Here is a 26,360-nt window from a genome sequence, read left to right on the forward strand (position 1 = left end):
TTGTGCGTGTATGTGTGTGTCTGTGTGTTTTGTCGATTCGCTGCACTTTAGACTTATTTTATTTTCGTGTTGTTAATAATAATAATAATATTAATAATAATATGTTTTTGAGTGTGAATGAGTCGTCTCCTTCGATTTCTGTCCATGCAGATTCAAAATTGAAATATCTATTTGCTAACGGATGATTGGATTTTGGCTGAGAATTGTAAAATCAAAGGCGTCTAAATTGTCAAATGTTTTTTGTCGTTTTCTTAGAATTCTGTACGAGTCGAATGAGTATAAGTTTAGTTGGATCCATAAAATTAAAACTATCCTTGATTCATGTGGTGGAATGTCAAATATATGGGAACATCCAGAAAATTTCAGTCACACGTGGATAATAAATAGCCTAGAAATGAAACTCAAAGATATAGAGACAACAGTGGCATGCAGAAGTAGAAAGAAATATATTGTGTAGTAATTATAAACTTTTTAGGACTGAATTTGGCCAAGAAAAGTATATTATGAATTTATATATACCAGAAAGAATTGCCCTTAGTAAATATAGGTGTGGTACCCACAAACTTCCCGTAGCAACTGAAAGATATTCTGGGCAGGAGAATCAGCACCCTTGCAGACTATGTAACAGCATTGAAGTTGGGGATGAATATCATTATGTTTTAGTTTGTCCTGTGATTAGAGAAATAAGAGAGAGATACCTAAAGCCCTACTATTGTAGGAGACCTACCACTTTTAAATTCAATCTGCTCCTCAATACAAGTTGTGCTAGAGAATTGAAAAGACTTGCAAAGTTTGTTAACGTTATAATGTCTTTATTTTAGATTTAATACTTTCTAGAATTTTCATTATTCTGGTATTATTTTCGATGCATGTACTTTCCTTAGTCAGAATACCTTTTATGCTTTAAATATGCACTTGCTAAATATATGTGTATATAGTCAGAATACCTTTTATGCTTTAAATATGCACTTGCTAAATATATGTGTACATAAATATAGTTGTAATCTACTGGTCTCTTCTTTTTGTCCTTTTTGTGTAAAATATATATAGTATTTGTGTAATTTTGTAATTCTCATATCCCGGAAGGGGTCGATAGAATAAAATTTGCATTTGCCTTTGCCTTTTGCCTCGTTCTCATTTATACCTTTTAATACCATATCTTTCCCTACACAATCACGCCATCCCTTTCTTGGTCTTCCCTTCTTCCTTCTACCCCGCACTTCCATTTCCATCGTAGTCTTCCAACATGACGTTCCTCCCTTCGTAATAGGTGTCCATACCATCTAAGCCTCCTTCCTGTATTTTCTTCGATATTTCAACTACCTTTGTCGATCCTCTTATAGACTCATTTCTAATCATATCTTCCCTTGTTACTCCCGACATCCATCTCAACATTCTCATTTCTTCTACATCCATCTTCTTCTCTGTTTTCCTCATACTTGCTGTTTCTGTTCCATATAACATTGCTGGTCTGACCACCGTCCTATGGAACTTTCCTTTCAATTTCAGAGGGACCTTCTTGTCACAGAGGACCCCTGATGCAGACCTCCAGCTATTCCATCCTGCCTGAATTCGATGTCTCACCTCTTTGTCCATAATAATAATAATAATAATAATAATAATAATAATAATAATAATAATAATAATAAAAATAACAACAACAACAACAACAATAGTAATGTAATTCCTCCATTTTGGAAGGAGAATACATATCACGCAAAATTAATGTGGATTATATTTTAAATTTTAAAAAACGTAAAATGTGATTTTTTATTTTAGATCGTGATGTGAAAATAAAGATTATCGTCATGAAAATACTGTAAGGAGAATATATACTCCCCCCCCCAAAAAAAAACTATATGATTGTATTTTTGTAAACAAAAGGCACAAAAAAAAAAAAAAACATCATATGTGGGTGGTGTTTTCAGAAACGTGAGGAAGTCACGACATTTGATCTAAGAAATCGCATGGCCAGCCACCAGTAGGCAGAAAGTTTTTGTCTCGTATCAAGGATTCTTGTGATGCGGGAAAGGAAAATTAACTCTAGGTATGATTCAGGCCTCCCGCAAGACAACAGAAGTGTTCGTGTGGTTCGGAAACGCCTTGTGAGGATGATCGTATATATATATTATATATATATATATATATATATATATATATATATATAGATATATATATATGTGTGTGTGTGTGTGTGTGTGTCTGTGATTGTGTATGTATATAAACTCTTGAGACATTACCCCATGAAATATATATATATATATATAATATATATATATATATATATATATATATATATATATATATATATATAAAGGTATTTTGCCACGAAGGTGTGGCTTCCCTCAGGCGACTCCTCCCTTCTGTAGAGTGAAAATCGCCCTTATTGCTTGCTAATTTTGTAGTGTCAGTTTGTTTATTAAGCTTTCTATTGACTATGTTGTTCTCTGTAAAATCAGTTTGCCTCAGTAAAGGGTCCGAACAGGACCGAAAGTACTTGGCTATCTCGCTTTTTCTTTTTTTCCTTTCGTGGCAATAAACCTTTATTTATACATAGCATCAGGTTTTATATACTTCATGATCAAGTATTCATATATATATAAATATATTAATATATATTATATATATATATATATATATATATATTATATATATATTCTTAGGCTTTATATTCTTATTCTTCGATAAATGACGAATATCCTGGACGGAACGGAGTGAATCGTATATATAAACTCTTCAGACGTAACCCCATTAAAATATGTATATATATTATATATATATATATATATATATATATATATATATATATATATATATATATATATATATATATTCTTAGGAGATTGGAGATTATATCCTTAATCTTTGATAAATGACGAACATCCAGGACGGAACGAAGTCCAAGAAAGCTTCTGTGTGCTTTTTCGCTTACTCGGGGAGTAAACCTACAAGTTACTCTGCTGTTGTTATTGTTGTTGGTGATGGAAAAGCCTAAAATAAAATAAAGTTCTGAAAAAAAAAATAATGCCCATGTTTAACAGTAGGACAAGAAAACTGGTTCAGAAAACAGCACAGAACAAGGGACGGTGACCCCTAAAAATCTTGTGAAACTAGCAGGATACTGAAAAAAAGTATATAAGAAAAAAAACTCAAGGATCTTAAAAAAATATATATGAAGAAAAAGTAAATATTCTTCGTTCCCTGTGACCGAACCGTCATCCCCTTGGAAGGGATCTTGTGAATGGTGGTGATATGTTTTGAAAAGGGTCTTTGCCTGTGATTTAGGGAGAATTAGCCTAAACTGGTCCTTAATTCCTTTTTCTAGGTGGCCTTGAAAACTCTCTTCGCTCTGAGTTAGTGGGGAGGGGTAATGAGGGGCAGGGGGGGGTGAGGGTAGGGGGAGGCGTGCCAGTCGAATGGAGTAAAAGGAAAGTGGATTGCCATGGGTAAGAATGAACTTGGAAGAATGAAGAAGGAATGGGAAGAAGAAAGAGGGGAATGAAGGTTGGAGATAGAGAAAGGGTTCTTGATTATAAAAAGAGAGAGAGAGAAGAGGCAAGAAGAGAATAAAGGGAGGAGATAGAGAAGGGCTTTTTGACTAAAAAAAAAATAGATTAAAAAGGAAAAGAGGCAAGAAGAGAATGAAGGTTGGAGATAGAGAATGGGTTCTTGATTTAAAAAAAAAAATGAAAAATAAAAATAAAAAATGGTTGGATGAGTGGAATGATGGATATCACTGAGAGGAGAAATGTCGAAAAAAAGCGAAAAATTAAAATGAAAATATACATCCGAAAGATAAGATTATCACACGATGTGGGTTCATTGTTAAAATTTATCGGCGTATCGCATTTAGAGGTCACAGACATGAAGAGAATGGGACCAGTTTCGTGATGCCTGAAGGTTAAGTTTATAATGGTCATTGTTATTCTGTCGAATTTCTTGGAATAAAAATGATTCGTGAAAATGATTCGTACCGAATGCAGATGCTAAAGCGTTTTTGTTTTTGTCGACAAAAGTAAAACAATAACAAAAACACCGAAGTTTCTTCGGTACAATCGAGTTTTCTGTATGAGCGAAGGCCCATGAAGCTTTCAGCCACGCCCCCGGTGGTGGCCTGTGTTTAAGCTTTGCCAGACGCACGATTATGTTCTAAGCTTAACCTTGAATAAAACAAAGACTACTGAGGCTAGAGGGCTGCAATTTGGTATGTTTGATGATTGGAGTAAGCCTACAAAACACTTTATTGTTAATATTGTTCTTGTTGTTCCTGTTGAAGGGGGTTAGGAAAGGCCTATGGAGGAGTAAAAAGGTCTGAAAAAAGTGTTTCGCGTTTTGAGTTAAAGATACAGGAATTTTAGGATAGGATGTTTATGATTTATTTATTAGAATGAAAATGTCAAAAATCAATTATGTGCATGTTAAGCAGCACAGAACAATTATCTCTTAATAAAATATAACGTATTCATTTTCATTTTCGTTGGCGAAACAAGGCTCTATTTAACAGTAGGTTTTAGCATTCTCCCCAAGTAAGCTGGAGGTCGGTTCATGTTTTAATTCATAACGGTGGTTATAAAACACCTTTGAATTTTTATTTCTCATTAAATATAATAAGATAACGCGTATTTATTTTAATTTCTGTTGGTGAAACAGCGCTCTGTTTGACCGTAGATTTTAGCACCCTCCCTAAGTAAGTGCCTCAGTGGCGTGATCGGTATGGTCTTGACCTGCCACCTCGGTGGCCGCGATTTCGATTCTCGGGCATTCTACTGAGGGGTGAGAGATGTGTATTTCTGATGATAGAAGTTCACTCTCGACGTGGTTCGGAAGTCGCGTATAAAGCCGTTGGTTGGTCCCGTTGCTGAATAACCTTACTGGTTCCATGCAACGTAAAAACACCGTACAAACAAACAAAAACAAAGTAAGATGGTGGTCGGTTCATTTTTTTTTATTCATAACGGTGGCTATAAAACACTTTTTGAGTTTGTAAAGGCTAGAAGTTCATGGCTCAACGATGTTGCTTTCACTTTTACAGCTGTCTGGAAGAGAATCGTGTTTTCAGTCGGTGTTATGTCAGCATAATTGAAGATCTCTTTCTATTTATATACGTGATGCGTCCTTGACTGAATTCGCAGGACGAGTTCAGTCTCGTTGGGATATTCAGCTCCGAAAAAGCTCGAAATTCGGTTTGGAATCTTTCAGTTGATTTCTTCTTTTTAATGTAATAGTTTTCAAGCAACGAATTTATTTAGATGTTTATTTATTTTATTTTATTTTTTATTTCAACGCGAAATTCGGTTTTGAGTATTTCAATTGATTCCTATTTCAATTTAATCGTTTGCAAGCTACGAATTTATTCAGATATTTATTTATCTTATTTTATTTTATTTCAACGCGAAATTCGGTTTTCAATATTTCAATTGATTACTTTTTAATGTAATCGTTTCAAGTCCCGAATTTAATTAGATTTAGATTATTTCATTTTATTTTATTTCATTTTATTTTTTATATTTCATGTCAAATTCGGTTTTGAATTTTTCTGTTGATTCCTTTTTTAATTCAATCGTGTCCAAGTCACGAATTTATCTAGATTTTGATATATTTTATTTAATTGTATTTTGCGTTATTGTTACGTTTATTTAAATTGTAAGTTGGGTATTGTATTTAATTTTATTTCATTTTATTTTTCCTTGGTGGTTTCATTTTTAAATTCAGTTACTTTCAAGCCGCCAATTCTTTTATAATTAAGTTTAATTTATTTGATTTGATTTTTAAGTTCGTTTCAAATTTTGATTAATTTTATACAATTTTGTTTCGTTATATTTCTCCTTGTGGTTTCAGTTTTAAATTCAATTACTTTCAAGCCACGAATTTTAAAAAAGTTTGGTTTAATTGAACTAATTTTTAAAGTTTGTTTTAAATTTTGAGTTATATATATTTAATTTTATTTTTTATTTTTATTCCTCCTAGATAAATAAATCAGAAGAAACTGTAAGAGAGGAGAGAAAAGGTTGAGATTAATCAATAACAAAGTGATAAACCTGGACAATAATGAAAGAATCTAAAAACCAGAAATACAGGACATCTCCTATTTAAATGATCAGGCTTTCGATTTGAACTCTGACGACAACGAGACACATATACGTCAGATTACCGTGACAGACGGAGACCTTTTCAAAGGTGAATGATGTTTTGAAGGCAGACGAGGGCGATGATCTTAAATACTATTGGAAAACTGAACTCGGCCCAGAGGGAAGGGGTCACTCGTAAGTCCAAAAATCCTAGACTATGCTTTGCCCCTGGTAATAATTTAATTCTCTCTCTCTCTCTCTCTCTCTCTCTCTCTCTCTCTCTCTCTCTCTCTCTGTTGGAATTTAGCCGATGTATCGTATCCTGGGTACTTTTAATATATATATATATATATATATATTATATATATATATATATATATATATATATATATATATATATATATATATACATACGTATCAGTGATGTGTGTGTATTTACATCTTTAATTATTTTATTTATTATTTTATTTTATTTTATTTTTATTTATTTATTTATTTATTTATTATTTATTCCTATTGCAGCACATCTAAGCAGGAACTAAATTTAAATTCCAGCAAATAATACACAAACCCCAGTTCAGTCGACTTACGCTACCAATTACGTTCATTGAGATCATTATGCCGGCCCTTACGAACACACGGACACACACACACATACACGACTTTATGAATGATTTACTCTGTGAATTACTCTCCCATTCACAAGTCGTGTGTCAATGACCTTTGGTTGAACTTGAGTCTTGTGGGGAGGGGGGAAATGAGGTAGTTCACTATATCAGTAAGTGTGCCTCGATTATTCTGTTAGTTGGACGAGAGAGAGAGAGAGAGAGAGAGAGAGAGAGAGAGAGAGAGAGAGAGAAATTCAAGTTTAAAAAAAAAAATTGCTCTTATCATATGTGATGATTTCTGAATCTCGTCACAACAAAAAAATTTGTCTGCAGAGAGAGAGAGAGAGAGAGAGAGAGAGAGAGAGAGAGAGAGAGAGAGAGAGAGAGAGAGAGAGAGAAATTCAAGTTTACAAAAAAAATTTGCTCATCATTTCTGATGATTCCTGAATCTCGTCATAGTAAGAAAATATGTCTGCAGAGAGAGAGACAGAGAGAGGAGAGAGAGACCGAGAGAGAAATTCAAGTTTACACAAAAAAAAAATTTGCTCTTATCATATGTGATGATTTCTGAATCTCGTCATAGCAAAAAAAAAAAAAATGTCTGCAGAGAGAGAGAGAGATTAGAAAAACCTAGCTGATGCAGAAAAAAAAAAAGCTGTGCTCTTTTCATTTCTAAACCTCAAGACGGACCGATATAATAATCTATCCTCCTCAGAGAGAGAGAGATAGAGAGGGAGAGAGAGAGAGAACTTTGGCGACAGCGTCGGAACGTCCAGACAAGTTTATGTGTCTTTCCCGGCTTCATACATTTCCTCAAGAGTTTATGAGGGAAGCAATAGTCTGGATATATATTTTATGCGGCATTTACATTATGTGCTCTCTTGAAGTCGTAGCGTTTATACAAAAGGCTTTTTTGTGTCTGTCTGTCTGTGTCATTCGCCTTTGATAAGCTAAAAGGACTATGGTGGACTTAGTGGAGAGTCGGGTAGTACTGTCGTATTTTGATAGATGATATTTCCGTTTATTTAATTCAATTTTATACTATATATATATATATATATATATATATATATATTTATATAAGAAGATAAAATGTCCATAAAACACTATTGAACGTTGCAACCATTTATATATATATATATATATATATATATATATATATATATATATATATATATATATATATATTTCGAGCACTGTGCTTCTCATCACTGGTAAAATTTGGACAGAGGATGTCTTACGAGAGTATATATACAAAGCGTAGGTGTTGCAGATATATATTATATATATATAGTGTGTGTGTGCGTGTATACATGTAGTATATACGGGCTATACACAATGAATAATCATGATTTCTCCCTCTTCGTATTTTAGCATCCTTTCCCAAGCTACATCTGAATTTTGGCAGCTGGTGGCACGCTCGATGTGTATTATAATTAGAGTCCATCCAGTCTTTTCTATGTTTTCTATATTTTGTATATTACCATGATTGCAAGGAGACATTAAAATGGTCATTTTTTAATTATTATCATAAAGATTCTCCTTTAAAAAGGGGTGACCTACGAGATTGGTTAGGTATTACTGAAGGTTCTTATGCAGCGTCCCTTCCTTAGGAACCCCTATAGCTGCAACCCCCGTTCATTCATTTTACCGTATTTCCGCTCATATTCCTTTTTCTTAACCCTCTCCTTACAATTGTTTCATAGTGCAACCTCCAACGCTGACTTTGGCTTGAATTCTATGCTTTCTCCTCTTCTAAAGAGCAAATTTCCCAGAATTTAAAATCTTTACCAACACCGGTATTCATAAATATGAGAAATTTTCTTCCGATATTCGTCAGAAATATGACAAGATCTCTTCTTTCGTGGGCATTATCGAGGTACGCTATTAATAGCTCTACTTGTTTTATGATTGGCATAATAAGGGTAGGAGAGGCGTGTGGGCGAATAATGAGAGAGAGAGAGGAGAGAGAGAGAGAGAGGGTGAAATCCGATACTTGGACACCTTTTGCATATAGTTGTGGGGTAAAATTTAATTCATTAAGCTTGTTTTATATATGTGGTTTTACCGACATCTTTATTTAATTGGTTTAGTTTTTTCCGTTGTTCTCAAAAAGTAGTTGTCTCTTTGCCTGTTTTTTGCTTCGTATTCTGTGTGTTTTTATATATATTTTATGTAGAGAAGAACACTTCCGTTTAGTGATTTTTTTAAAATTTTTATTTTTTTTTTCTTCTCACAGTATCTGGGTAGTTCAACGTATCGTATTTTACTTGTAACATATGAGTTAATTATTCATATTTATCTTTTGAGCTTATTGGTTATAGAGATGACGTTTAGAAAAATATTTTTTATTGTATTTGATAAAATATTAATGATATTAGTAATAGACAATTAATATGCGAACATTCATCTGACGATAAGTTTACCATCTTTGATATCTATAGGTGCTTTGTATATGTATTCGTCAGCAGGTATATATATATATATATATATATATATATATATAATATATATATATATAATATATATTCTAGAAATATATATATATATATATATATATATATATATATATATATATATACCTGACGAATACATATACATATATACATATATATATATATATATATATATATATATATATACATACCTGACGAATACATATACTATACATATATATATATGTATATATATATATATATATATATATATATATATATATATTTGCATTCCTTGACGAGTATATAAATATCGTCTCCGCCTATGCGTGCATTCTTGATTCTGGGGCTTCCCCGTTGGGGGTTAATGCATTTTGTGTGCTTTGCGCAGCCCAGTATAGTAGGGAGTAATAAAAGCTTTTGCAGAGCAGAGAGCTCTAGCTGCTGGTGCTTCTGCGCTCTCTCTCTCTCTCTCTCTCTCTCTCTCTCTCTCTCTCTCTCTCTCTCTCTCTCTGTTGATAGTACTAGGGTCAAACGTCTGTAAAGTAAATAGTTAAAGAGTAAGTTCATAGTATTAGGTTCAAACGTCAGTAAAGTAAATAGTCAGTGGTACTAGGTCCAGACGTCTATCAAGTAAATGGTTAATAGTACTAGGTTGAGACGGCATAGTCAGTAGTACTAGGTTCAAACTTCTATAAAGTAAATAGTCAGTAGTACTAGGTTCAAACTTGTATAAAGTAAATAGTAGTACAAGATTCAGAAGTCTGTAAAGTAAGTAGTTAATAGTACTACGTTCAGACGTCTATAAAGTAAGTAGTTAATAGTACTAGGTTCGGAAGTCTATAAAGTAAATGGTTAATAGTACCAGGTTCAGACGTCCATAAAGTAAATGGTTAATAGAACTAGGCTCAGGCGTCTTTTGTACGTACTCAAGTGCAGGCACGTGCCTCCTATATTCTGTTAATAGGAGTATCTATATCATCCAGTATATCTAAACCTTCGTTATCCTATCACGCCTAGATAGCTCGCTTGGGGAAGATCTCAATGTTCTCCGGTTCGACCCCGGGTCTGGGCAGACAAATGCTGGCACTTTTCATTCATTTTAACGTCTAAAGATGATGATGATGAGATGGAAGAGTGGGAAGAGGAAGTAACTAGGAAGGAAAGGATAATAGTTATCCCTGCCTCTCGTAAGATGGTGTAAGAATTCAAAACTATGCACACCAATGGTACTAGGTTTTGCGCTCTTGAATTATATTAGCCGAAGTACACATTCGTAGGTTGCTTAGTGAGTGATGTACTTTATTTTTTACACACAGGTGTGTACTTGGTTTATTTACGGCCCTGTGTAAAATCAGAGAATTGATCTTCGAGTTATTCCTGCTTCTCGTAAGATGGTTTCAAAACTGTGTGCACCAGTGGTACTAGGTTTCGCGCTCTTGAATTATATCAGCCGATGTTCACATTCGTAGGTTGCTTGGTGAGTGATATACTATATATTTTACTCTTATGTGTGTATTTGGTTTATTTACGGCGCTGTGTAAAATCAGAGGATTGATGTTCAGCGCTAGAACCAAGTTTACAGATCGACGCTCAGCGAAGCCGTACGACGCGGGCTGTTTATCAGCTCGAGTCTAAAAATACAATTATCTCCAGCACAACACTTGTTTATCCTCGGACACATTACTACGGGGGTGTAGCTCAGTGGTAGAGCATTCGACTGCAGATCGAGAGGTCCCTGGTTCAATCCCGGGCGCCCCCTATTTTGTTTGCAGGATTGCCACTCTTCCCAGATTCGATTCATAGACCCTAGGCCTAAGTTGGGATGTGCTGTAGATGTGGCTACATCCTGGCATATGTACACCTGGTCAAAAAGGGTAAACGCGTCTTGATGCTGTTGTTCTGAGGACGTAAAATGAGAAAAAGAGCAGAGTTTTGATGAGTGAAGGATGATGTATAGAAAAGTAAAGCTGCTTAAATGTAGATCTAATATCATACATTAAACTGTTTTGATTACAGGGTAGCATGAGGATAGCTTTGTTTATTTATTGTTTAGTTATTTATTTATTTATTTGTTTGCTTGTTTGTTTGTTTTTGTAGACACATCGTGCAATGATACTATTTGGACGATTGACACGTTAGGATTAGTCTCCAGCGGAATGTTAGACTTATTCAATGGCTGTTGGCACACTTCTCGGTCTGTTGCCGTAAGCACACCAAAGTGGCTGCAATAACATAGATATGTTTCTGTTGAGTGCCAGAAGAGGGGAAATAAGTAAGGTCCATGCATTAGGACTCTCAAATTGGTCATGACCTCGAGAGATTTCTCTTGGAAAAAATGATTGGTGGGTGAATTTGAGGAATTTAATTATTACCAGCTGTTCTGGCAGATTGTCAGTTAATTGGTGGCCTTAACAAATGATAGATTACCTACAGGAATTTTTCTCAGACAGATGTACTTGAATACTGGACATTGATAGATTACCTTGAGGAATTTTACTCAGACAGGTGTCCTATAATACTGGACATTGATAGGTTACCTTGAGGAATTTTCTTCAGACAGGTGTCCTATAATACTGGACATTGATAGATTACCTTGAGGAATATTTCTCTGACAGGTGTCCTTGAATACTGGACATTATTTGACGACCCTGAGGAATTTTGCATTTGGCAAACATCTGTGAACCTTTATCACTTAGATTACCTTGAAAATTTTTCCTACGGAATATATCCATGAATATTAAATGTTGAGATTGTAATCAGACACGTTTACTGGAGTATTATCAGGTGTCACTGAAGATTACCTATTGCCAAATGGACAAATGACCCCAGTAGCTTTGTCTTTCGAGAATTCATGGTGTTGTGCCCTTGGAAGAATAACTTTTGGTGGTGCCCTGGAAGGTCACTCATAATCAGATTAACTTGGAAGATTTGCTGTTGATAATGTCCTTGAATATATTTGTATTATAGAAGCAAAATTTACGTGCGAAAAAAAAATAGTGCTAAGAAACCCTTTAATCGCTGTTGCCAAGCAATATTTTTCTATTGCATTTAAAGTAGCGCTGCCATTTGGTTTAAAGTTGCACCACATCCGGAATGGGTCATTGCACCTGTGGGTGAGTAAGGGGGGTGAGGTTGGGGGGGGGGGGGAGGGGGCGAGGGGCAGTCCAGTCCCGTATGTCTTCAATCTCCTACAGGTTAAAGTTGCCCTGCCAGGTCAACTGAGGGTTCGCCTCTCGCCAGCCCAGGTCATCGTAGAGTATGAGATGTGGCTTTTTTTTCATTTTATTTATATAAGTAATTTCATACATTTGATTGTTTTTATATTGTTGTTATTATTTATACTTGGGCTTAACCTCAGGCAATATTATGACTCGTCGTGCATACGTGTCCATAACATAAAAAAAAGGACAAAAATTTACATAAAATAAGACATGAGTGTACTTGATAGAATAGACACGCGTACATAACAAAAACCACATACGTTTACATAAAAAAGACATACTTGTACATAAAAAGAGACACCATGTAAAAAAAACGACGCACGTGTACCTAACAAAAAATGTATGTACATAAGAATAGACATGTATACATAACAATACATACACAACAAAAAAGACACAATTGTACATAAAAAAGACATAGGTCTACATAAAAAAAGACATAGGTGTGCATAAAAAAGACAGGTCTGCATAAAAAGACATAGATGTGCATAAAAAAGACATAGGTGTACATAAAAAGACATAGGTGTACATAAAAATACATAGGTGTACATAAAAAGACAGGTGTACATCAAAAAGACAGGTGTACATAAAAAAAACTAGGTGTAGATAAAACAAAAACAAAAAAGACATAGGTGCACATAAAAAAAACAAAGTATTCCTAAAAACAGGACATAGGTGCACATAAAAAAAGACATAGGTATACATAAAAAAAATCGTTATCTCCTTGCAAAGGGCGAGAAACAGTTACATATCCGGCTGTAGTTTACGCAAAGATATTGTGGCCAATTGTTGTTGTTGATTGGCGTAAAAATCCAGCAAAAACTTTCCATTAGTACTTAGAAAAAAAATCCTCATTCGTTTACTTTTCCAGGGAACCGGTTCTGTAGACGTTCGAGGACTCCTCGTTAGGAACGTCTCAGCGGGTGTGATTAAGGCGTTCGGGTTCCTATTTCGGGAGAAAAATATTATAAATTGGCATAAGGAAAGACTTTTTTTTGTATCAGTTTTCAGTCATATTTTCATCTGTGTTCCATTGCTGTATTTATGCTCTTGTTAGATGGTACCGTTTTTTTTGCTGAGGTGGTCATGAGATGCTCTCTCTCTCTCTCTCTCTCGTTGACGTCAAAACTTCGGCCTTATCCAGAATTCCAGAATTTGGCATTTCTTCCAAAAACACTTACGAAAAAAGTCAAGTTAATAGATTTGTAGTTCATTATTATTATTTTTTTTTTTTTTATTATTTTTTTTTTTATCACAGTCCTCCAATTCGACTGGGTGGTATTTATAGTGTGGGGTTCCGGGTTGCATCCTGCCTCCTTAGGAGTCCGTCACTCTTCTTACTATGTGCGCCGTTTCTAGGATCACACTCTTCTGCATGAGTCCTGGAGCTATTTCAGCCTCTTTTTCCCTCTCTTTCTCTTCAACTCTGGTGTCCCATGGTATTGCGACATCAATGAGTGATACTTTCTTCTTGATTTTGTCAATCAACGTCACGCCTGGTCTATTTGCATGTATCACCCTATCTGTTCTGATACCATAGTCCCAGAGGATCTTTGCCTGATCGTTTTCTATCACTCCTTCAGGTTGGTGCTCGTACCACTTATTACTGCAAGGTAGCTGGTGTTTCTTGCACAGGCTCCAGTGGAGGGACTTTTGCCACTGAATCATGCCTCTTTTTGTACTGGTTCTGTGCAAATGCCGGACATTCGCTTGCTATGTGGTTTATGGTTTCATTTTTCGTATTGCACTTCCTCTATGTGGTTTATGGTCTCCTTTTACGTATTGCGCTTCCTATTATTATTATTATTATTATTATTATTATTATTATTATTATTATTATTATTAATGGCTGTTTCTTCGGGATTCAATTTATATAGAGTAGAAACAGCCATTATTTTTAATAAATGCTACAACCCTTAAAGAAAGTATACTTCCATATTATTATTATTATTATTATTATTATTATTATTATTATTATTATTATTATTATTATTATTATTATTATTATTATTATTATTAATGACTGTTTCTGCGGCATTCAACTCTATATAGAATAGAAACAGCCATTATTTTTAATAATGCTACAGCCCTTAGGAGAAGGTCTACTTCCTTACTATTATTATTATTATTATTATTATTATTATTATTATTATTATTATTATTATTATTATTATTATTATTATTATTATTATCATTCAGTTAAACCCTATTCATATGCAGCTAGCCAATAGGGTCCACTAGCTTGAAATTCAAGCTTTCACAGAGTATGGTGTTCGCGTGGAAGAAATTCTTCCGCTGAGAGAGAGAGAGAGAGAGAGAGAGTCTTGAGAAACCCTTAATGAAATCGGACTCTAAGCTCTACTGACGAAGGTAGATGTATATACCTCTTTGAGAACCAATCAAGAGAATGAGGCTCTCCATTCATGGTGTGGTATTACCTTGGGCACTGGGTCCTATAAGGATGCCCGGAATGTGACGTTGGTTTTCGTGTTCATAAGGGTTGGGCATGAGGGAGGGAGGGTGGAGGAGAGGCCATTAGAGAGCTTGATAAGATGTGACGTGACTTATGGACCTTCGTTTTTGTTGCTTTAGAACCAGATTGGACTGACTGGAGACTGCTCGTTGAATTGCCGATATTTTTAGGGATCTTGAAGTTTGACTTATTTTGGGATATTGAGATTTGGATGTATTTTAATTCAGGGTGTTGAAACTTTTTTTTTTTTTTTTTTTTTTACATTTTCCTTCAAATTGTTGGAATTGTAATAAATATCCTATCCTAAGATTCCTGTATCTTTAACTCTACGCGAAAACCTTTTTCAGATCTTTTTAGGTTTTGCCATAGTCTTTTACTACCCTTCAACAAGAATAACAAAGTAATTCGTAGGCATACTCCCCGAGTAAGCGAAAACTTGGAGTTGAATGCCTTTAAGTAACTAAAGACGGTTGACTTTTGGACACAGAATACTTTTGCAAGAGTGGATTCAAGAATAGTTTTACAAGAGTGGATTTAAGAATACTTTTGCAAGAATGGATTCAAGAATGATTTTGCAAGAGTGGATTCAAGAATGATTTTGCAAGAGTGGATTCAAGTCGTGTGTGACTTTGGTCGTTGATAGAATACTATTTGAAAGCTCGTAAAATAATCGTTGATAGAATACTTTTTGAAAGTTCGTAAAATAAGGATTAAAAACATAGGAAATATTACGACTAGTTTCAACGGACGTGAAGTATATGACTCGAATGTTTCTGAAAGAAAGGATTAAGATTAGTCTAGAAGAACTTCCTGCCAAATTTGTTTGAGAGACATTTGATAGATTTGAGTGTTGCAAAGACTTTCTTTTCAAAGAATCCACTTACCCAAGTGGAGCGCATTCATACGTCTTCTATTGCATGCTAGATTTATAAGCAGAGGATGTCGTCCGGTTGGAATTTCGGGCAGTTTAAGCGACAATGCAAAGCAATGCCCCCCTAATACTATCCCTCTTGCATTTCAATACATTTTTATCTATTTATATATTTCTTATTTATTTTTTCTTTCTTCTTCCTAATGAACACCTTAATATTCTTTGGAAGCTTAAATTTTAAGTCAGTGGCCCCTGTGGTTGGCTTGTTCCTTATGAATAAGTTTCGTCTACTGAGTAATAATAATAATAATAATAATAATAATAATAATAATAATAATAATAATGGGGACAGCTTCTGATTGGCTGTCCTTGGATGCTGGGTACCAAGGACAGCCAATCCGACGAAATAATAATAATGATAATAATAATAATAATAATTCTGCCATTCTTTTTAACAGTTCTACCAAAGTAATAATAATAATAATAATAATAATAGGCACGATCCCAAGATCCCTGAAAAGGAATCTGGAAAATCTAAAGGCTGAGGTAGCTCCAGGACTCATGCAGAAGAGTGTGATCCTAGAAACGGTGCACATAGCAAGAAAAGTGATGGACTCCGAAGGAGGCAGGATGCAACCCGGAACCCCACTCTATAAATACCACCCAGTCGAATTGGAGGACTTTGATAGACCATAATAATAATAATAATAATAATAATAGTGAGATAACTGAGGTATCGTTCAAGAAGACATGACAGGAAGAGGAAGTGTCAATATATATATATTTATTCGTCGGTGTTCGCTCACAAGGATTCGCGAGAAGTTCATCATAGTCACGCCTCCAAGGAGTCCTTTTAAGAGGACCTAAGGGCCTGTTTTAGTCTCCAGTCTCGAAGTCAAGTATCCTAGAATCATCAAGTATCTTTGAATCAAATATCTCTGTACGGCTTACGTGTTACGGCCATTCAAAAAATATTCAGTTGATCTTCCTCGATTCTCAGTTGAAGGTCTCAATTTCGCAGGGACTTTGTTGGCAGTTCTGAAGACCAGTTCTTGGGGATTATCTATTCACGACGGCGAAGATAGAAGACTCATCCTATCAGATGAAGAAAAGAAAGCGTGAAAAGATTTTAAATACAGAGCAGCCATTCCTGGTCACATTCAGGAGAGTGGTTGTACATAACCTCAAGTTGATTATGATTGACCGAGATGTTAATATCTCGCGAAAGATCAAAATCTCGTCAGTATTTGAAGAGTGAATTTAATATTCACGCTTTATAGCTCTCTACTGTTTCGTGGTCTTCCATTGGATGTGTGCTTCTCGCTTTTGTGGTTTAATGATATACGAGTAATAAGAATGTATTAAGTTTTCCAATTTCTTTTCTCTCTCTCTCTCTCTCTCTCTCTCTCTCTCTCTCTCTCTCTCTCTCTCTCTCTCTCTCTCTCCCCGTGCTTGGAGCAAGAGTTACGAATGGGCTTGAGATGTTTCTTGCAAGAAATCTCAAGGGAATATATTCCCTGTGGATTTGCTAAGCAAAATACTTTACCCACTGAGAATTTGGCTGCTTTCATCAAAGTCTGTATTTTTATTTTTTATATTATTATTATTATTATTATTATTATTATTATTATTATTATTATTATTATTGCTTGGATATAGCGTTAAAGGCTTTATATAAATTCCTAGTTTTCTTTTTTTTTTACTTAAGTTTTATATTTATGGTCACTTGTGCGTATAGGTTAGATGAAAATACACAGTATCTAAAAAAGAGAGACGACTCTTCAATTAAAGCTAGCTACCGTGAATGACATTATACTAAAACTATCACCTCGCCCTCCCGCCCCCAATCCCTGAGTGTAAAGAGTGTAGTTCCTTGCTTATAAAGCCCTGGCCAACACCCAGGTGTTGGTGTTGTTGTTGGCGATGAGTGTTGGTTTAAAAACGAGGTGATGGGGGTCACTGAACCAGAATCCGTTTTATACCGGGTGGTACAATAATTCAGATGGACATGTTTCTTCCTAATTAGATAGTCTTGTTCAGGCTGTGTGATCGTGGCGTCGATTTTAGCGTGTGGGAAGTTCATCATTTGTTCTGAAAAGCTGTATATACCTATATATATATATCTATATACTATATATATTATAATATATATATATATATATACTATATATAGAGTCAGTTGACCATGGGCTTGTCAGTTATTGGTAGATGGTTTATGACACGTTTATGTCTCTGTCATATATATGTACATACAGAGAGAGAAGAGAGAGAGAGAGAGAGTGAGTCAGCCTATCACACTGCTTTCTTATTCTCATTACATCTTACTTGGATACCATGCCATCTCCTTTAAGACTACCCACCCACTAGTCTGGCTCTCTCTCTCTCTCTCTCTCTCTCTCTCTCTCTCTCTCTCTGAAAAGTAGAATGAAACGCACAGACGCAAGGTATTTTAAGACTTGCCAGAGAGCGCACATGCCAAACAAGTTTACACAGAGAGAGAGAGAGAGAGAGAGAGAGAGAGAGAGAGACGACGTGCGTGTTGCCTTAGAGAGGTCACGTGATCTCTACTACATCTGAGTATGAGTTCTGGGAGACAAGACCTCAAGGAGGAGTTTTGTTTTCGTACGTGAAGACCTGGACGCCTTTGTTCTCTAGTGTGTATGTGTGTATATACGTCTGCTAATGTTTTGGTCTTAATCGTGAAGTTGGATTAATTTATCATGTAAATTTATATCCAAAAGGAAAAGCTTTTGTCTATTTGTTGAGCCTGACAGCCATTGCTATTTTTAAGATTCATAGACTGGTAAGAGGTCATCTTTATTACCAAGTAAATTTATATCCAAAAAGGAAAGGTTTTTGTCTTATTTATTAAGCCTGACAGCCATTGCTATTTTTAAAATTCATAGACTGGTAAGAGGTCATCTTTATTATCATGTAAATTTATATATAAAAAGAAAATGTTTTTGTCTATTTATTAAGCCTGACAGCCATTGCTATTTTTAAAATTCATAGACTGGTAAGAGGTCATCTTTATTATCAAATAAATTTATAACCAAAAACGAAAAGCTTTTGTTTATTCATTAAGCCTGACACCCATTGCATTTTCTAGGATTCATAGACTGACCCAAACAAATTGACGAAATGGATTTCTTTATTATCAAGAAAATTCTAGTCGAAAAGGGATAGCTTTTGTGTATTTCTTAAGCCTGACAACCACTGCTATTTTTAGGATTCATAGACTGACAGGCCAAGCAGACTGATGCAAGGAAATGTAATTGAAGAATATGTATAGTTCTTACACTTTTTTTAAGTAAATCTCCGTTTAAAATAATTTTTATCTAGTTATTAAGCCTGACAACCACTGTTATTTATTTTGGATTCGTGAACTAACAGGCTAAATGACTGATAAAAGAAAATATAATTTTTAAAAAATATATAAAAATTTTCATATTTTTTCAAAGTAAATTTATGCTTAAAATAAATAATGATTTATCTATTTATTAAGCCTGACAGTCACTGCTTTTTTTGGATTCATATAGACTGATGAAAGGAAAAATAATTGAAAATACAAATATGTAAAATGTTCAGACATTTTTAAAAATAAATTTCTGCTCAAAATAAATAACGTTGGTATATTTTTCAAGTCTCGTTGTACTCATTGTTATTTTTACGATCCATAGACTGACAGGCTAGCTGACTGATGAAAGGAAAAATAATTGAGAAAAAAAAAATGTTCAGACTTTTTCAAGTAAATTTCTGCTTAAAATGAATAATTTTTATCTTTTATTAAGTCTGACAATCAATGCTAATTTTGGGATTCATATAGACTGATGGAAGGAAAAATATTTGAAAGTATGAATATGTAAAATGTTTATACTTTTTTCAAGTAAATTTCTGCTTAAAATAAATCATTTTGATTTTTGTTTTCAAGTCTCGTCGCACACATTGTTAGTTTTACGATCCATAGACTGACAGGCTAGCTGACTGATGAAAGGAAATATCATTGAAAATAAAAATATGTAAAATGTTCAGACATTTTCAGAAATAAATTTCTGCTCAAAATAAATAAATAACTTTGGTCTATTTTTCAAGTCTTGATGCATCCTTTGTTAGTTTTGAGATCCATAGACTGACAGGCTAAATGACTGTTGAAAGGAAAAATAATAATAATAAAAAAATATGTCAAATATTCAGACGTTTTCGTCCCTTGTTCCCAGAACCCACATCCTCTGTGGACACGCCCCTCCCTCTCCACCCAGCTGGGTGACGCATAGACCCAACCATCTGCAGCTCAATTATGCTTGGCCCTGAACGCTTGAAATCACAGCCATTCTTTATGCTTTTGAGGGGGGGGGGGGGGGGGGGGGGGGGGGGGGTGGGGGGGGGGGCGGGGGTGGCTAGGCAACAGGGCCGGCCGCCAAACGCTTTTGTTTAGCGCCACTGGAACTTGAGACTGGGATGTCTTTTTTGTAATTAGTCATTCATTCTGTTAGTTAGTGATTTGGACGCAAGCAGTTTTTTTTTTTTTTTATTTTTGAAAATTTTTATTCTGTTGATTAATGGAACTTGAGACTGGGACTGTTTTATGTTTGTGATTAGTTATTCTGACAGGCAATTCTTTGAACAAGCAGTTTTCATGATTCTTTTTTTTTCTTTTTTTTTTTTGGTAATTTTTGTTATGTTTGATTAATGGAACTTAACAAAGAAGACTTAGTTTATTTATTTATTTATTTATTTTGTGATAAGTCATTCTGACAGGAAATTCTTTGAACACAACAGTTTTCATAATTCATGTTGTAATTTTTGTATTTGCTGTTTCTGTTGATTAATGAAAACTCGGTTGTCTTGTATGAATGGTATATTTTATGCTAAGGCCGACGGGAAGGACAACATGAAAATGTCCGTATCTAGCCCAGGCTTGACAGCAAGTTCAAAGGTCCACATCAAGCCCATTTCTTACTTCCTCCCCCACCCCCCCTTCGGGCGAGCTCCCATAGGGGGTGGTTAGGTCCTTCAGTACACCAGGCAATTACTTAGGATCTTTCCAGCGCGCAACCCCTTTCGTTCCTTCTACTGTACCTCCTTTCATATTCTTTTTCTTCCACCATACTTCCTACACTCTCCTAACTATTGATTGATGGCGCAGCAACTTTGAGGTTTTCCTCCTGTTACACCTTCCAAACCATTTACTGCCAATTTCCGTGTCAGCGCTGAATGACTTCGTAGGTCCCAGTGCTTGGCCTGTGGCCTAAATTCTATATTCAGACCAATTCTGTATTCCCTCGGCCAAGAGCCCGTACCGGTTTAATCTGAAACAAACCACCACGTACTATTTTATTGTAAAACAAAACGATTATGTCATTAAATCATTCAGTGCCACGCAACGCGGGCCACGACTTCCAGTAACATTATTCCCGCCATTGGTCGAGAAAGCCATGATTATTTTGGTATGAAAAGCGACAGGAATTTGGTACACCATTAATTTTGGGAATTTGAGATTCTCTGGTGTTGGGTGTAGGAGTGGAGACTGTGACAGTATATAGATCAACTTGTCTGGTTTATTATTTTTGGTGTTTTTTCTTACTCGGGGAGTAAGCCTACAGAACTACTTTGTTGTTTTTTGTTGTTATTGTTGTTGTTGTTGGTCTTTTCTCTGGTATTTGGTGTAGGAGTAGAGACTATGACAGTAGATCTGCCCATCTTTCTTATTTTTGGTATTTTTGCTTACTCGATGAGTAAGCCTACAGAACAACTTTGTTGTTTTTTGTTGTTCATGCTGTTGTTGTTCTTTTCTCTGGTGTTTGGTTGTAGTTGTAGGTAGCTGTGACCACTCTATCAAAGATATATTTGTCTTGATTATTATTTTTGGTATTGTTTTCGCTACTGGGAAGTAAGCCTACAGAACAACTTTGTTGTTTTTTGTTGTTCATGCTGTTGTTGTTCTTTTCTCTGGTGTTTGGTGTAGTTGTAGGAGCTGTGACACGTCTACAGATCTACTTGTCTTGTTTATTATTTTTGGTATTTGGTGTAGGAGTAGAGACTTTGACAGTATATTGATCTACTTGTCTGGTTTATTATTTTTTTGGTATTTTCGCTTACTTGGGAAGTAAGCCTATAGAACTACTTTTGTTGTTGTTGATCTTGCTGTTGTTGTTCTTTTCTTTTGGTGTTTGGTTGAGGAGTAGTAGACCTTTTGGACAGATTTTGATTCTTACTTGGGGGGCTGGTTTAGGAAATTTTTGGTATTTTCGCCTTACTCGGGGAAGTAAAGCCTACAAAACTACGGTACTTGAAAAAATTTTGGTTGTTTCGTTGTTCATGTGTTGTTCAGTTTCTTGAAAAAAGGCTATTTCGCGCCAGGAGTTTTTAAAGGACCAGGACTTTTTAGGACGGGAATTTACGATTTTTCATTTTAGAATGAAAATGTAGAAAATAACTCATATGCATGTTAAACAGTACAGAACATTTATTTCTAATGAAATTAACTTATTTTTTATAATTTTCGTTGGTGAAACAAGTCTCTGTTTGACCGTAGATTTAATTTTAATTTGCGTTAATTCAGAAATATAATGGTTACAACTTACGCGTTAGGGGCAAATCTTGCACGTGTCCCCGAGTAAGCTGGAGGTCGGATCATGCCTTGTTTTATCTTCATTCTTTCAAATGCCAAACAATGAAGTAATCCAATTGTTTATCAGAACAGTATTCAATTAAAACTGACAAATCGAGTTGTTTGTTAGATTATTATTTTTATACCGGAAAGGATAATGTTAATATTAGAAGAGTTTAACCTTTTTTATATACTTTATATTCTGCCGTAATTCAACATCAACAAACCCACCCAGTTGTTTATTAGAACATTATTGAATTTTTTTAAAAATCTGTCGATTTTGATGACGGAAACGATAATAATGTTCTCAAGAGACCTTAGCATTTTGTAATCTTTGTATTTCATGTTATGCAACCAGCAAAGGCTGCCAGTCAGTATTTCCCTTATCTTGACCGTCCAGTTCCTGTTCGATACACATCCAGGCAAACCTCCGTGACGACTATCACGCCTGTGTGTGCGGGGGGAATTCCTGTGTACTTATTTACACTTAATCGCACCTAAACCACACCTAAACCAGTCGTATGCTACGTCATTGTGTGTATACTGGAATTCATGTTTGTATAGTATGTGTATTAGTTTTACATAAGGATTAAGTAAGAGTTTGTATAGCTGTAGTTAACATAAGGAATCTGGAGAGCAGTGAAGAGATTACGTTCCTATTTTAGCTTACTCGGGGAGTAAGCCTACAAACTATAGTTGTTGCCCCCCCCCCCTTTGGAGGGTGGGGCGGGGCCGGTGGGGGACGGAGTAGGAAAGCCTAAAAAATGTATGAAAAAGGTGTTTTGCGTTGAGTTAAAGATACAGGAATTTTGGGATGGGATATTTATGATTTATTTATTAGAATGAAAATGTAAAAGATGAATAATGTGCTTGTTAAACAGTATAGACAATTATATATTTCTAATAAAACAGCGTATTTATTATAGTTTTCGTCGGTGGAACAAGGCTCTATTTGACCGTAGATTTTAGTATGTCTTGATTTAACGTTAATTTAGAAATATAATGTTTACAACTTATGCGTGAGGGAAAATCTTGCATGCGTCCCGAGTAAGCTGCAGGTCGGATCACGCCCTGTTGATATAGAAGGCAAAGACCCATTGACGCTATGGACATGTAGCGGTAATTGTAATGGCATTTTCATCTCTGTACTTGTTCGAGCGACAAAAATGACGTGACATCTGCTTCTTATATATATATATATATTATATGATAGATATAGATATATATATATATATAATATATATATATATATATATATATATATATATATGTGTGTGTGTGTGTGTGTGTGTGTGTGTGTTTGTTAAATCGGCATACTTCCTCATTATATATTCGTATGTTTGAATTGAATCCTTTATTCCAGGTGTAAGCCATATATATTAGATAAATACATATACATAGATATATTTAAAAAAAAAAAACTTTACAGAGAATATTGCATAAATATTCATACCTTTAAAACGTACAAGTTCACATTTATTAAAACTTTTTTTTTTTTTAATCTTAGTAAATTACATAATATAAACTCATCATAAATTAGATATCTAATTGTTTACTTCTATGATATAACGTATCAGTAAGTGACGTCCGGCATATCCCATGCTTGGAGAGACTGCTAATCGCTAAATCCGGTACGTACTTGATTTGCGACGCAAACTCGAGTAATAATTAACGAGCGTGAAAAGGCATATCGAAGTTCTGTTGTACTCGGTTCGTACTTCCGTTCTGGGTATATTCACGCGTCGTCGGTGGCTGCTTTTGTGCTCGTAACGTTACGTTTAATAATGAAGCCTCTTGCTCTGAAACAAGTAGTACACGAACCTTGTGTGCTCTCTCTGGAAGCTTCAAGAATTTCAAGTCAGTGCCCCTAAGGGTTGTTCGTCTCCAAATAATTTTAACATAATGATAATAAAAAATAATAATAATAGTATAATAATAATAATAATGACAACTTCTGATTGGCCTGTCCCTTGGATGGCTGGGTTACCAAGGACAGCCATCAGATGAAATAGTAATAATAATAATAATAATAATAAAATAAATAATCCATAATAAATAAAAGTAACAATAATGATAATAAATAAAAATAATCAAGAATCTGAAAATAGAATAGAAGGAATAATGGGATAATCAATTGGAATCGTACCCATAATCAATTAGAGCACTAGGCACGATTCCCCAAGACCCTGAAAAGGATTCCTTAGGAAAAACTCGAGGCTGAAGGGATAATCTCCAAGGTCTCATGCAGAAGTGTGTCCATCCTAGAAACGGCACACAGTGTAAGAAAGTGAATGGACTCCTAAGGAGGCAGGAAATGCACCCGAACCCCACAACTAAATAAATACCACCCAAGTCGAATTAGAGGAACTGTGAATAAGAGCAGAAAAAAAAATAAAATAGAATAAATAAGTAAATAGAAAAATAAATAAGAATAATAATAATAATGATGATGAATAGAATTCTGCCATTCTTTTTAATAGCGTTTGCCCAAAGAAAGAGGGTCTTCTACCAAAATAATAAAATAATAATAATAATAATAATAATAATAATTAATACTAATAATAATAATTATTTACGCTGGAAACAGAAACCTTCTTTCAAACAAAGTTTTATTAAAAATAATGGCGAGAATTCACAGAATTGATTTTGTACAATAATTTCTTTCAAGTTCCACCTTATGACTTTTTCCTTTCTGGCTACGCTGGTATTAATAAAGCAAGCTGCCATCCAAATGTTTCATGACGTGCTGTACTGGCCGTCAACGGGAAAATTTCGGGCGGGCTGGGTGTTATCAAAAGCAAACTGGTTATCAGGGACAGGCTTGGCCTGTTGACGACCCCAACCTGTCCCTGAGAACCAGTTTTGGCTTTTGATAACACCAGCCCGGCCCGAAATTTCCGTTGACGACCTACAGCAACGATGAACATTGGACAGCTGCTTTATAATACCACGCGTGCCGTGAAAGAAAAAAGGAAAATCAATAAGGAGAATTGAAAGAATATTGTACAACAAAATCAATTCTGTTGAATTCTGCCATTATTTTTTATATAATAATAATTAATAATTAATTTTTAAAATAATAATAATAATAGAATAATAATAAGAAATAATAATAATAATAATAATAATAATAATAATAATTTAAATCTTCCGTAGGCCAAGATATATTTACTGGCAAAACAAATTAAAAATAAAAAGGAAAATATTTTGAGCCTAATATTTATTTTCCTTCAGATCAGCCATTGAATGCCCCGCTTTTGCGATGCGTTTCCTATAAATATTTATGGAAGGTGGAATATGAATTCGATACTCGACTTATCTGTGCAGTAAGTGAGCCAGGGAGCATCGGATGGCGCTTTTAAGAGGCTTTGACATTCGAGTATGTTCGGTTATTAAATTCATTATTAATGGTTCGATCTGTTTGAAAGGTTGGAGGAAGAGAAGGAGAGAGTGAGTTGGATTCAGGAAGTGGTATCGTGTGTGTGTGTGTGTGTCTGGCTCTTTATTTATGGATTTATCACGTTCCTAACTTTCGTGATTCAGTTATACGTGCATGTGTGTGTGTGTTTTTTGTTGTGGTTGTATAATGTGTGTCTTTTTGGTTGTGTACGTTGTGTGTTTTTGGTGGTTGTGTCAATGTGTGTAGCTGTGTGTTTGTAGTTTGTGTACATATGTGTGTTGTTTTGTGCTTTGTGTGCATGTGTGTGTTTTTGCTTTGTGTGCATGTGTGTGAGTTTTTGCTTTGTGTGCATGTGTGTGTTTTTGTGTCTACAATATGTGTGTTTATATGTTTGTAAATGTGTGTGCTTGTGTGTGTTTGTAGTTTGTGCACATGTGTGTTTTTTTTGTGGTTGTGTACATGTGTGTGTGTGTTTTTGGTGGTGTGGAGTTGTGTGTTTTTTATTGTGTCAGTGTGTGCCTGTGTGTGGCTTTGTGTGTGCTTTGGGGTTTGTGTGCATGGGTGTGTGTGTGTGTTTTTTTTGTCTATGTGTGTGCTTTTATGTTTGTGTAAATGTGTGTGCTTTTGCGGTTTGTGTGGCTGTGTATGTTTTTGTGGTTTTGTTTGTACCT

General features: G+C 34.9%; 1 protein-coding gene and 1 non-coding gene across 2 annotated transcripts in view; both read left to right on the top strand.

Annotated features, from left to right (window-relative positions):
- LOC135209647 (uncharacterized) overlaps positions 1-26,360 on the top strand; it is a 112,318-nt gene that overhangs the window by 11,792 nt on the left and 74,166 nt on the right. The window lies entirely within an intron of this gene.
- On the top strand, positions 10,802-10,873 carry Trnac-gca (transfer RNA cysteine (anticodon GCA)). The gene has a single exon. It is a non-coding gene; the product is annotated as a tRNA-Cys (tRNA).

The sequence above is a fragment of the Macrobrachium nipponense genome, chromosome 38 (assembly GCF_015104395.2).
Source record: "Macrobrachium nipponense isolate FS-2020 chromosome 38, ASM1510439v2, whole genome shotgun sequence".
In the NCBI taxonomy this organism is placed as follows: Eukaryota; Metazoa; Arthropoda; class Malacostraca; order Decapoda; family Palaemonidae; genus Macrobrachium; species Macrobrachium nipponense.